Source organism: Marmota flaviventris, chromosome 3 (genome assembly GCF_047511675.1).
Source record: "Marmota flaviventris isolate mMarFla1 chromosome 3, mMarFla1.hap1, whole genome shotgun sequence".
Lineage (NCBI taxonomy): Eukaryota > Metazoa > Chordata > Mammalia > Rodentia > Sciuridae > Marmota > Marmota flaviventris.
In genome coordinates, this window is record NC_092500.1 from 146,318,846 (window position 1) to 146,333,158 (window position 14,313).

Here is a 14,313-nt window from a genome sequence, read left to right on the forward strand (position 1 = left end):
AAGCTTGTGGGCCAGGTAGAGTTGGATTGTAATGAGATTTTATTTTGACTCTGTTCAAATGTTTGCATTGTTTGCCAAATAACCGCACCCCGTTAAAATCTAGAATTCCAGTTTCTCAGGGGAAACAAAAGTTCAAGCCATCTGCTGGAGTCAATGTCTGTCCTCTGCCTTCCTTCTACTCTACTCCTTAGCCTTTATTAATTTACATTACGAACCTGGCCCCTTAGTTTGGGATGCTGATCTAATTCCTACTGAATTTAATAAAGTCTAATCAACAGTGGTGTTTTGCATTAATTCAGGACCGATTGGTTAAGTCTTCCATGGTAAAATGCATCCAATATTACTTCAAGGTCATTATCTATGGTATTGGTGATGTTTTCTTTTACTTGAAGGAAGGAGTCATGCCAGCATAAATTGGATATAGTGTCTTTGTCCTAAACCTCAATTTACAATATAAAGAAATATAAATGTATGTGAGGAAGGAAGAGAAAGCTGGATAAATTCTTGCTTGAATTAACATAGCTTTCTTGCTTTATAATTTTTTTGGATGTATGTATGTACTAAGCCTGGGGAGGGGAGTTGGATTCGGACTCGGGGAGACCATTGTAGACAATTTGGTCTAATGGAATTAGCATGGCTTAAACATCTGATATTGTTTAATGGTTAGAATCTGCTGCAAGCGTATATAATCACTAATTTTAGTAATGGGAACTTGACAGTTTGGAATTCTTCCTAACACATATCTGTAATGATGAAATTCTTAATTCTTCATGCTGTCAGGTAAGCTCTGTTCTGATGATATGACCATCCAAATGAATGAAATTGAGCACTGCCCATTGGTGAATGAGAGAAAATAAAATCAAAACCCCTAACAGAGTAAAATCCCAGAAGGAATCATGCTAATTTATTTGATATCACTGTGTATTAATTTCTTTTTCCTCCCTGCATAAAATGGAATTCAAGGCTTATGAGTCATGTTTTTGAATCTGTGAGAATATTAATGCTTTTTGAAAACGGAACCATGAAGAGCTCCAATGATAAAAATAGGTAGCTAAAGCACTTGCCTGCTCACAAAGGCATAAACAGATAATTACATTTGAAAGACTAAAATATCAACAAGGTGCAAGTACCTCACTGACAATGCAGAAGACAGAGGAAAAATGCATCATAATAGTCTCAAAAAATAGCAAGTTGTTTTTGAACTTTTGATCATAGAAAATTTGAGATTTGCATTCAAACCTCAAATAGTGATAAAAAAGATAGATTATTCCAATTTCTGAAATAAAAGACCTTACTTTTCTCTTCTCATACCCGTTCTTCATTTCGTAAACTATGAACACAGGAGCTGTTCTGTTAATGATGTGTCTCCCATGGATGCAACAGGTTTTTTTGGGCTAGTGAGGATTCCAGTGAGTGTGAAGTTATGGTAAAATCTCTATATCCCGTGCAGTTACATAATTTTTTCCATAACATCTCCAGCAGCAGGCATTTATAGAACTTGTCCCGCTACAGCACCATCTCCAAGTCCATCTCACAGGGACACAATGGCTATAATGGGTACCATTATAGTTACTATTCTTCTCAGTTGTAAAGGCACAGCGAAATCTTGGGGATGAAGCTGTGCCTTGATTGGCTGTTAAGTTGTGATCAATGAAAAAATCCTTAGGCTATAATTTTACAGTCAAGCAAGAACCGGCCATCCTGGTGGTAAGTCAGCATGTTCATCCCATCAAAACTAAAGTGTCTCGCTTGGATAAGTGAACTGGATCTTTCTGAAGACAACAGGGTAGAGCAGAAGTTACATTTTTTTAAAAAAAAATCTGTTTGGGCATTTTTCTACCACTTGTTTAAAAAGAATAACCACACAAGAAGGACAAAGTCCAAATAAGAATGGTGATTTATCCCTAAATTACACCTTAGTTGCATCAAGTTATAAAGGAAAACCAGTGTTCTTCTTCCCGTTTAATCTAATAGTGGGTGAAAATGACCAACACAGAGAAACCATTTTCAAGGGTCAGTGAACATTTCCTATGAAGGGCCAGATAGGAAATATTTTAGGCTTTGTGAACAATATGCGGTCCATGTTGCATATTCTTTTCCTACTTCTTCTTCTTCTTCTTTAACAACCCTTTAAAATGTGTAAACCAGGCTTCTAAAAAACAGGATATGGGTCAACTTCATGGCCGTGGTTTGTAGATCTGATTCATGTATATGCTTATGTCTCTTTGATCTCCTGTACACCGTACATCCTCATTCACCTAAGGAATTGATTTGGAAGGTTTCCCTAGTTTTTACACTGATGCTTGAAAACAGTGCCTAGGGTTATCTGCAAAGCATAGCTGGAAAATAAACGCAGCCAACAGTAATTTTCCCATTGTGCATATCTATAGACACTTTTTGGCTTTGCGGAACCTGTCACTGTTTATCTCTGTCTCTCAGACTTGTAAAGGGTCTTAGAGAAAACAAAACAGAAAAAAAAGATCTCTTCCCAACAACCCACAGAAAAGCTGAGCAGCTTCATTTTGAGACATACACAAACACATTACCAAATCAGCTGAATGACTGCATGCCAAGCCTACCTATCTCTGTGACAATTACCTTGTTGTCCAAAGGAGACGATGTTTGTTTGAAGCTGTGCTTCACTGAAACCTTGAACTATTCCTTCTACCCTCTCTCTCTGCTTACCAAGTCACTCTGACATAATTACTTGATAATTCTTGATGCCATTTTCTCTCCTAATAGTTGTACTGCAGGGCCACCTTCTCAGTGTTGTTTTAGAGTGGCCACCTTCAGGAAATGTCATCTTGCCTTCAACATTGAAGAAACACATTTTATTCATAGTAAGAGTAAAAACAGGTAACATTTATGGAGTAATATTTAACATTTATGGAGTATCTAGTACATGCTAGATGTTCTTCTTAGGTCTTTATATAAATAACTCATTTAATCCTCAGAATAATCCTAAGAGGCAGGTGCTACCATTATTTGCATTTCATAGAAAAATGAATTGAGAGACAAGGAGTCAACCAGAGCTCCCAGAAGTGGTCCCTCTGTGCCTTTAGTATAGGTAAGTAATTCTAATCTCAAACCAATTTCCTATTTTCCGTAAGGTCAAAGTGTACTGTGGTTGGCTTGATGTTCTTAGTATTTAATTGTATCTAGAATGGTTTTCACCATGTTTTGTTCAACTGGTGAACATGATACAGTCTACACAGAATATGTAGATAGACTGGTTATATCTTCATGTGGTCAACAGTGGATGAACAGGCAAATCCATTCCACATCAGTGTTGGAGTTGTTCTTGTTTTTAATAACTTAGTTACCAATACTGAAAAATATGTGTGTTTTCAGAAAAATCTAAATTTCTGGCTCTGCTGAATCAGAAGCTCTGACAATCCTGGACATGTATTTGGGGACAGTAATGATTGCCTCCATCAACTCACCTGTGTCATGGGCAAATGCTTCCCCTGTTGCCTGACTCTATAGACCTCTCCACTCACTGGCATTATCGGTCTCACTCCTGGGGGCTTTTGAGTTTGCCATTCCTACTAGACAGTATGCTCCTGACTTGTTCACCCAAATAGAGCACATTGTGTTATGATTCTTCTGGAAAATGTATAGAGCTAGTCAAAGCATGTCATGCTAGAGACTTATATCCTGGTAGAATAATTTAATAACCTCCCCATCCTTTCCTTTGTCCTCATCTATTATCCCAGCCATTTGCCAGCTAAGGAAGCATTTGGCGGTATCATAATGTGCTAGACTCTTTCTGTTCCTTGGCTGTTTTGAATAGCTGTGTCAGCTTTTACTGCTTGCATGACTTAGGTAATACGTGTCTGCAAATGTTTTCTGGTATATTTTTAAAAAGTCGATAAAAGTAATTGTCAGAAATGATCACGCTTTGATTAAATAAATATGCTACTGAGGAGTTAGGTACACAATTTAAATATGGCATGAATAATTTGTTAGCGTATCTGTCAACCTATTTCAGTAGCTTTAAATTGTGGATACATTTGTGGAAGCACCATCCTATTTTGCAAATTTGACAGCAATAGCTGTTTTCTGGATGTATTTGACATTATTTTCTACATTGTTTTATGCCAATCACATTTACTGCAAACTGCTTATTACTTTATTGCTGAAAATGGCAACATGTATTTATTTAGCTTTTTATTTTAGAATCAGCAGGCTATCACTTGCTTTATTAATCAGATCCAACCTTGAGGATTATAGCCACTGGTTTCAAGTTTATCTAATTGCTGCTGCTCAGAAACTGAGAAATCAGTAATGCAGTTATACCAGCTCCCTTGAGGAATTATGCTCAGAAGGATGTTATATTTGTTATTGGGAAAATGGAAGCTTCCAATTTGTGTGTATGTATGTATGTGTGTGTGTGTGTGTGTGTGTGTGTATTTTATTGAAAACAGTACATGAATGGCCTTCTAGATTTTGGTTTAGGAGGTTCTTCTCATGAAGAGAGGGTGGTTGACTTTCTTTAAGCATCCCATCTTCTTCTGCTTTTTATGATTTAGAAAGGTTTTCCTTTCTTGTATTTCCAGGGATCTCCCTGGCAGGCACAGTTACATTTGCTATAAAATTAAAACTACATTTGTTAACTCATATACTGTCATTTTATTAGCCCAGTAGAAAAGTCAATATTTCTAATTTGTTGTCTCTGGATTTTTGCCAGTTTCAATGTATAGTAACAGCCCAACAAGGCAACATAATATCCACTAACCCAAATCTATAAAGAAGGAAAATGAAAGTCTAAATAATAAGAAAAATCACTTAGGAATCAGAGATATATGAAGTGATCTGAAACAACAGAGTTATACCAACCAGCCTGACTCGATTTTTGGCTTTAGAAAAGGAAGGCCTCATAAAATGTCTAGAATTTCTGAAAAGAAAATGGATGATTGAGTCTTTTTTTTTTATTTTCCTGTGGAACTCACAAGGGTCTTTCCCAAACCCTGTGATATTGTCCCCTGTTGGTCTGATGGAAACTCAAAGAAAATTTGGGTTCCCACTCAGCTTCAGCTCTTGTCTGACTCCTGCTCTGTCTCTTAGCTGTGCCTCAGTTTCCTCATTTGTAAAGCAAGGGGCTGGTTAAAACTTGCTTTTGTACTTTCAGCTCAAAAGCTCTAGATTCTGATTCCCAAGAATAGAGAAGACAAAACTATATACACATTCCTATTTTAATATGTGCTTTATATTCTTTTCAAGAGAAGAAGGAAAATAAAAGAATAAATGTAGTAAATGGTAGAACAGCGAGAACTGCTGAAAAACGTATACTTTATTTCCTTTCCCCTTCTTCCTTTGTGAACCATAAATGTCACCAGAGAAAATACACAGAGAAAGCTGGTTTCAAATTTATCCTTGTAGTCACAAAACATAGGTAGGGTTACTGACTCAAATTTTTGCTTGTTTTCTTTTCAAATTATTATCTAGGCTACTTTGTGGCTGTGCCAGAGAGAAGCCCCATGTTAGAAAGTGATGAATGGCAATGGAGGAACACATTTGCAGTCTGATTCTTAGTATTGCTCCTTCATTAAAAATAAATGATCACTGCAAAGCCTAAGGTGCTAAGCTAAAAACACATTCAGATGCTTCAGATATGGGGTGCCTTTCTCGTGCTCAGATTCTTCTAGTAATTTTACTTGTTGATACCTATGGACCTAACATGCATACTTCTTGCATAGGCTATGATGGAGAAAGCTGAGGCAGTGAGAGTACATACATAAACATATATGTGTACATTTTGCTAGAGCATTGATCAGCCACACCAATAGAGTCTAAAATATGAAGTCAAAAATCAGTATCATAAAGAAAGAAAAGGAGAAGGAGGAGAAGGTGGACTATCTTGGGTCAGAGAACAAGGAGACAAAGAGCTTATATTCTTATTTTATGAACTTGATTCTACATGTGACCAGGATGCATTATATTTGACTTTCTCTCGTCCCCCATGGCTGAATAATCCTGTTGATGTACTGCTACTCCACCACTCATGTTATTCTACCCTTTCTCTTCCTGGGACCCACACTCATGTGCAGGAGTTCAGCTCCATTTCTTTAGCCCATGACAAAAGCCATGTTTGCCATCCCTTCTGCCCAGAATTTCCTCAAGCCAATCTCATGTGCTTAAATCTTACATAAATTTCAAGAGCTATCTTCAGTCCTGCAGAACCACCAGCTGAAAGTAATCATTCCTGCACTGGACATCAGAGACTTCTATGGGTACTTTACCTGTATTACATAACCATTTCTATCTTGCAACCTGATATTTAAGAGTGTGACCTCTTAAATATCAGGTTTATTATTTGACTCATTTGTTGGATCTTCTTTGGTAAGTTCTGGATCTAGCAACTGTCTAACACATTTTTGATAAGAATACCTATAAGGAACATAGATGACAATAAGATGTTTGAACTAACTGTTGTATTTAATACTACCATGCTTCTCCTCCTCAAGTCTCCTAGTTGCTGGCAGCTGTGACCCATAATGACCACCACAAACCATTTCTCAGTCTTACATTTATTTCATAGCCTATAATGTCCAATCAATTGCCAAATATTCCATATTCCACCCTTTTCTTTTCCACATTCAGACCTTTATCTTGTCTGGATACTATAGCCCCTTACTGGGTCTCCCTGCTCCTTGCTTTGTTTCTTGGATTCATTCTCTGCATAGGGACCAACGTCATCTAAAACATAAATCTCACCCATTTCACTTCCAGATTATGGTTTCTCACCATCCAGAGTTATTTTTATATTGCATTTAATAACCTGTGGCACAAGCTCATCCTCTCTAGGTTCATTTCCAAACCCTGTTCTCTCCCCATGAGCCATACTATTTATTGCCTTTGTACTCATACTTCCATCTTTGGATTGCCTGACATGACGTTTGTCTTGTTTGTGACTTTTACTCATTCGTTAAGAATCATGCCATCTACAAAGCTATTCCTGCACACCTTCACCCCTCCATTTCTGGGTTGTTAGTTTCGCCTAATGTCCTTTCATAAAAACCTCCCTAGATGTAATCTGTCACATTTACCCAATTTATTATAATTACCTGCCTAGAAGGGTGTATTTGAATTCTTTGAGGGTATGTTTTTGAATACCTAATACTTAGTGTACTGCCCAACACATAATGAATGCTCAAAGTTTTCTCAATGGATGAATGTTAATATGACATTGTATGAATATAAGCTCTCTGAACATTGGTAATAAAACATGACCTTTATTGTTGGGAACCAAAAAAACTAATAAAACTGTCCTAAAGAAGTTAAAGAGAACATTAAATGAATGTGGGTTGAACCAGTCTCACTCATTTTGTTGAAGTAGAAAATGTGAAGTAGTGGCAGTGCACAGGGAGACCTAAGACTGAAAGGGTCACAGGGCCAGGTTGTGGCCACTGAAGGACTTTACATAGGAAATGCCAATGGCATGTTTGTATTTTATTCAGATTTCTCTGGTAACTGTTAAGGGGATGATTCTAGAGGGGAAAAGATGAGAAGCAGAGAGATGCTAGCAACGGTGAGGCAAGAAAAGACAAAAAACACAATTAGAGTAGTGGTGGTCAGGAAGAGAAAAGCGATAGGTTTGAGAAATATTTTGTAGGTAAAAATGACTGAAATTGTTGATTTGGAAAGTGAAGAAGGGATTTATCTATTTGTTTTCTGTATTTTGAATAATCAGTTAAGAACATTTTTGGTTTTGTTTTTGTTTTTGTGAGTGCATGTGTGTGCTAGGAATTGAACCCAGAGCCTGGCTCATGCCAAGTGTGTGGTCTACCACTGAGCTACCTCTAATTCATGAGGAAATATATCAACTACTTGGTGGTGGTTCCACAGCTCAGCAACTGACATCAATCATCCTCCAAGACACTACACATAACACAACTCTTCTTTGAGGGCAAAGTAGCTATGGTCTGAGTGTTTATTTGCCCCAAACTCCTATGTTGAAGAGCTATTGTCTAATGTGATTTGTACTTCAATATGGGGCCTTTTGGAGATGATCAGGTCATGAATGTGAAGCACTCATAAATGGGAATTATTTCCTTACTAAAAGAGGCATGGGAGAGATAATCTTTATCCCTCTCTCTTTCTCTGCCATGATAGGATGTACCAAGAAGCCATCTGTCTTCAAACCAAAAAGAGATCCCTACCAGGAAATTAATCAACCTGCACCTTGATATTGGATGGCACAGCCCTCAGAACTGTGAGCAATAGGCTTCTGTCCTGTAAGCCACCCAGAGCGAGGCATTTTTGTTATAGCAGCTTGACCTGACTAAGACAAAAGCGAGCTCTGAAAGAAAAAGAAAATCAATAGCAAGCACCCAGGATAGCAGTGATTCTGCTTAAATCAACTGCAAGAATAGCCAGGGATTTAAGGAATTGCAGGTTATTATTGTTGTTAGTTTAGATATTAAATATAGAAGAGTTTGCCGATACAAATTATCTTGCAGACCGGCAAATGGACTGACGTGGTTGGAATCTAGGGTGTGAATAATAAGTACGGCCTAAGACAAGTTTTTCTGAAGTGCTTTGAGCCACCATTTACAGATTGTTCATGTTAGGTTTAAGTTTGTAAAGGTGGTTTTCTTCTATCAATTAAATTTTCTTAATCCAACAAGACCAAAAGAGAACTAGAACTTTCTTTAAAGTACCTTATAATTAAAGAGGGGTGTTCCCATTTTAGAATTTATTCTGAGTGTGGCTAAAAACAAGACTTAGAGACTTGAAGTGCTGTCTGCACTTCAATGTCAGTTGTAGCATTATTCACAACAGCATGTTAGGGAACCAGCCTGGGTTCACTGAGAGATGAATGGCAGGAGAAAATGTGGTTGGTTTGTCTGTATGTGCACATACGCGTGCACACACACACATATACACACACACACACACACACACACACACTGAATTATTCAACCTTAAAAACAAAAATCCTGTCATTTGAGATCACATGAATGAATCTGGAGGGCATTATGCTAAGTTAAATAATCTAGGTGCAGAAAGACAAGTACTGTATGACCTCACTTGTATGTAGAATCTAAAAAAAACATGTCAAACTCATAGAAACCAAGAGTAGAATGGGGGCTTCCAGGGGCTAAGGTGCTGGGGGAAATGGGAAATGCTAGTCAACCTGTACTAGTGAGTTCAGATATGCAAGATAATTAAGTCTCTACAGATGTAAGATACATTAACTATAGTTAACAATACTGCATTGTATACTTGAAATTTGTTAAGAGTAAATCTTAAATATCCTTACTGCTCATAAACACACACACACACACAACTCTGAGAGGTGATAGATATGTTAATTAGCTCTATTGTGGCAACATTTTCACAATGTATACATATATCAAAACATAATGTTGCACAGCACAAATGCATAAATTTTTATTTGTCAATTGTACCTCAGTAAAGCTGGGAAAAACAGAAGTCATGATATAAGGTACGTAAAATATAATGATAGAGTGGGGTTGAATGCTAAGGAGGTTTCTAGTTTATTTTTGATGCTTCTTTTGTACTTACATTAAAATAAATCAAAATGTTTTTGGCTGTTGCCAGGTGTTATTAGTGTGGAAACACTAAAACAATAGGAGGCATATAACGTAATAAAAAAGGACTGTGGGACCTGCCTTAATCATAATCTAAATAATGGGAAATACAATAAAACAAATGAACTGAAAATACTCAACAGCATTCCAATTGAAAGAGGCGAGTATTACATTTTCTAAAATGATGTGAGCTTTTCCTGATTCAGATACTAATGCAAGCACAGCATTTTCTTCTTTGTATGTATGGGAAAGCCAGCCCTTTTGAGAGTTAGAATAGCTTTCAAGACTCCTGATTTAAATTTCAAACTCTTGATCATAGCTGGGGAGCAAAGGTTTTTATCTTGGAATTGGAAATTGAGTTCTTTAGCTCTATACCAAGTGATAATATTAAGCATTTTGTTGTATCCACCATGCAAGCCAAGTTCCCCACTGTGCCTTCAAAGCCACAGTGAATGAACCATATTTGGATTTGCTTATCAGGAAGAGACATTTAGAAAGACAATGCACTTGTCCTGCAAGACTGAGACTCCTGATGCTTTTAGATAGGCCTGTGGAGAGCTGCAAAATGGGCCCTAAAATCAGGCTGACATGGTCGCTTAACAAGCTTCAGTATGCTCTGTGGGCTCAGGGAGTTTGTGGTGTCACCCCACAGGGCTGCTGATGGCAGCCATCATAATTAGAACACATGAATCAAAAACACCAGGTGAAGATTTTGCCTTAGAAGAAAGAAAAGGCAGATGGAGGGAATTACCATGCCCTTTGACTACTAAGCTCTTTCATGCAGCTGGATGGCTGGCCAGCCCTGCCTCATGAATGAGGCCTTCCTGCACTTTACAGGGCCCTCGCCCTTTCTACCACCATGCTTCAAAGTGGCAAAGGGAGCAGAAAATTCCTTCCTTGTTGATTCCCTGGAAGAAGTAAACTCTCAGCCTTTCTCCCAACATTTGGCAAAACAGGTAACAGTGCTTATTATTATTATTATTATTATTATTATTATTTTAGATATGGAAATGACTTGGCAATCTTTTTGTAAGGGGAAAAAAAAACCTCTATAAATTTAAGGAATATGACCTTGAAAGAGATTTACTGAACTTTAATATGACTGGATTTTTTCCAACCTTTATGGGCTCTTGATTTTAAAATCTGCCTAACAAAAGCTCTGCCAGGAAAGCTGTTATTACGAAGATGCTTCTCAATAGGGAGAAGTGGGTTAATTGCAAGCTCTCCAGCAAAATAAAGGAGGGTTTTGAAAACAAGTGCAAATCTGACAAAATGTATTGCAGTGCTCTTATGGAAAAAGCTAGGAGGGAGCCACACTTGAAATGGCAAAATGTCTAACATAAATAGATGCTATAAAACTTGTTGGAAGAGGCTATAAGAGATTTCAGATTACTCATAAACAATTGCCCATCTGACCTTGATATGAATACAGAAATCCATTTGCAATCAAATTTTCAAACATAATTGTACACTAAAAAATATGTATTTTTCTCCTATCAATTTATGTTGACAGGACCTAGTTTAATACCACAATGTAGACTTATTTATGTTTTTATCTTCTTTTCCATTATATTGCTTTTGAGATTTAGTAAACATAATTCACCGGGAAGAGCTAAACAGTAAATTGGGAACATGTTGAGAGGATTTCCTTATAACATTAAATGACTTAAATGAAAATTTAAGTTCCATTTTTGAGCCAAAAATAAAAGCTTCAAAATACACAAGAATTTTTATGTTTCCCTATTTACAGGTAGTTGAAAAGTTCTTCTAATGAATTTATCTTAAGGATATACTCTCGACCTTAACAATTTTAAGAGGAAAACCACACAATATTGTTCTCTGGATGACTTCAATGATAACAATGTCATATAATAATGTGATTGATTTTGGATTATTTTGGAAAAAAAGATTTGATACAACAATTTAATATGGTTAATATATATTAGTCAAAATGAATTAAGTGACACTGTCCAGAAACATTATCATATAGAGTAATAGGAAACTTTACTGAATTCATCAAAGAAATTACAGAGAAAATTGCATTTCTGTCCACGTGTCCTAAAAGTGGCAGTCCCTGGAGGACACAAGACTTAATTTTGCCTATTAAGTAAATGAATATTCTAGAGAATTCACACAGTCAGGCAAAAACACAACAGTGCCCATTGCCTACTTTTATTTTAGTACTAGTCAGACTAGACATTTCTCTGTCTGATTTGAGCTTCATTTGGAAGCAATTAACTATTTTATATTAGATATAATAAGGGTCTCTAGTGCATGGGGTGCATTTGCCTGCATCAGTTGTTTAAGGCTTAATTGAGTAAAATTGCATTCACACTCAACATAGTTCTAAATGATAACCAATTGCTGATTGCTGAATGCTATTTCCTCTCTCATTTCTTAAAATGTGCTGGGCAGGTGAAAGGAATTAGGGGTTATTGGTAGGACAAAATTACTAATTACTTTTATCTTCATTTTACTTTTCTGAGACTTCTATTTGATCACGCAAAGGCCAGAAATCACAGGAAATTAAACAGTTCATACATTATTTACAAATGCCACCCCAGATGCCCAGCTCTGCCTTAGGGTTAGGGTTAAAACTATTATTTGAATGTATTGTTTGGAATTCAATTTTTGTTACGATGAAGCAAAGGATAGAATTTCGAAAATTATTTAAAATATACCCTCATTGCATTAAGAGGGAAAAAAAATAAGAAACAGAGAATTTATAAAAGGTTTTATGTAAATATGACCATAAAAGCAGTGAGTACACTGGAATAAAGAGCCCAGAAGCTTGGGTAGCAGAGAGGAGTTAACGTTTCTCTAAAGTATCCTGAAGACAAGATTCTTTTATTCAAGGTCTTGGTCTATTTTATGTCACCATAAAAAAGCAACAGAGGCAGGGCACTTTATAGGGAAAAGAAGTTTATGTGTTTCATGATTTTGGTGGCAGGAAAGTTCAAGCAGCTTCATGCCAATATTCTAGTGAAGGCCCTCTGGCTGTGTCACAACATGGTGGAGAAGGAGAAAGGGAACTGGCCGCATGTCTAAGGGTCAATTGTGAGTGTTGGCCTTGCTTAATAATACCTGCTTTCTTAGATCTAATGTAGTCCTACAAGACCTGAACCACTTTTGAGAGATAGCATTAATCCATGCCTGAGGGTTCAATGACCTTTCTCTAGGCCCTACCTCTTAAAGGGTCCACCACTTCAACATGGGCTTGCTGAGGACTCAGCATCTAGTACATGAACTTTGGGTAACATTATATAACCCATTTGCAGGTTATCTAACTCCTGTTCATTCTAATTTGACTTCCCAGAGAAAATGGTTAACATGTTTCTTAAGGTTTCCAGGGTATTCTGTACCTGCCTCTATTAATGCATTTACCACGTGGTCATGCAATCTCCTTTTCATGCTTGTTCTAACATCTAGACTCGTGGCTCTGAAGAACAGGAGCCAGGTTTACTCATATTTGAATCCATGACCAAATAGAGGTTCTAGCATACAGCAAGTACAAAAACGTAAAATAATCACTAGAAATTCCCAGTGAGGAAGATTCTCAAAGCAATCTTCATTTTCTCATTCCATGAACATAGGCTAAGAAGAATACAGTGTAGTCTGATATTGGTATTGGATACCTCTGAGTGTTTCATTGTCCTTGTCTGATAAAATGTTGAAAATTTAAGAAACTAAAAAAGTTTCATTCCCCGGAGTCTAGATTAAAATGTCTGTGATGTGATGGATGACCTTCCTCCTATTATCTTTACTTCTGTGCTAAGAAGTTTCTTGTTTCTACTCATAAGCAGTAAATTTTCTATTTATATTTCCTGTCCTATCCTTCAGGACGGGAGTTATACTGTGCAATGTCTGCTATATTGACTCTAACCACTGGAGAGATTTAATAAATAATGATAACTGATAATATATACAATGCAACTAATTGTTATTACCATTTGCTTTGAAGTAGTACCACTTTGCAGACACAATCTTGAAAATGTCTTTAGGAACAACTTTCCACTTAAGATTTAGCAAAATAAATTGTTCTCTGTGAATAGAGAAAAGCAAGTCACATTAAATTCCATCTCTGAAGGAAAGAACAAACTATGTTTTCTCTCTACTCACACAGTCAACACAGAACATGTTTATGACTGATTATGGGGGTAATTCCCCATACACTGAACAATTCTCCAATGAACACTAGCTGGGAGTACTAGAGCCAAATTCAATTCTGACACTGTCAACCTGGAGGTAACATCAGAGGCACAGGTTGAAGGTTCAGTCCCAAAAGACCACTCCCCACTTCAGATGCAACTTTTAGTAGTAGTTTTTACCTATGCTTCTAAAGATCAGCTATAAATTGGGGTTTCCTATAAATTGATTTGATAATTTTCTGAAATGGTTTCAAGAACTCATGAAAACACTCAGGTTTACTTGGCTTATTATAAAGAATATAACAAAGGATACAGATGAACAACTGGAAGAAGAGATGCACAGGGCTAGTATTGGGGCGAGGTATGGAACACAGGGCTCCCATCCCGTCTCTGGGCATGACATCTTTTCAGTACCTCCTTATTTTCAGCAAAAAAAAAAAAAAAAAAAGTTTAGAAAATCTTCTTTTCCAAGAGTGTTAATGGAGTTTGATCTCCAGCTTTCCACCCCTACCTTTCCTGGAGACTAGTGGTTAGGGCTAAAAGTTCCAACTCTCTAGTGCTGTAGTTGCTGGGTCTTTCTGGTGACTAGTTTTTAGGCTATGTAGGGG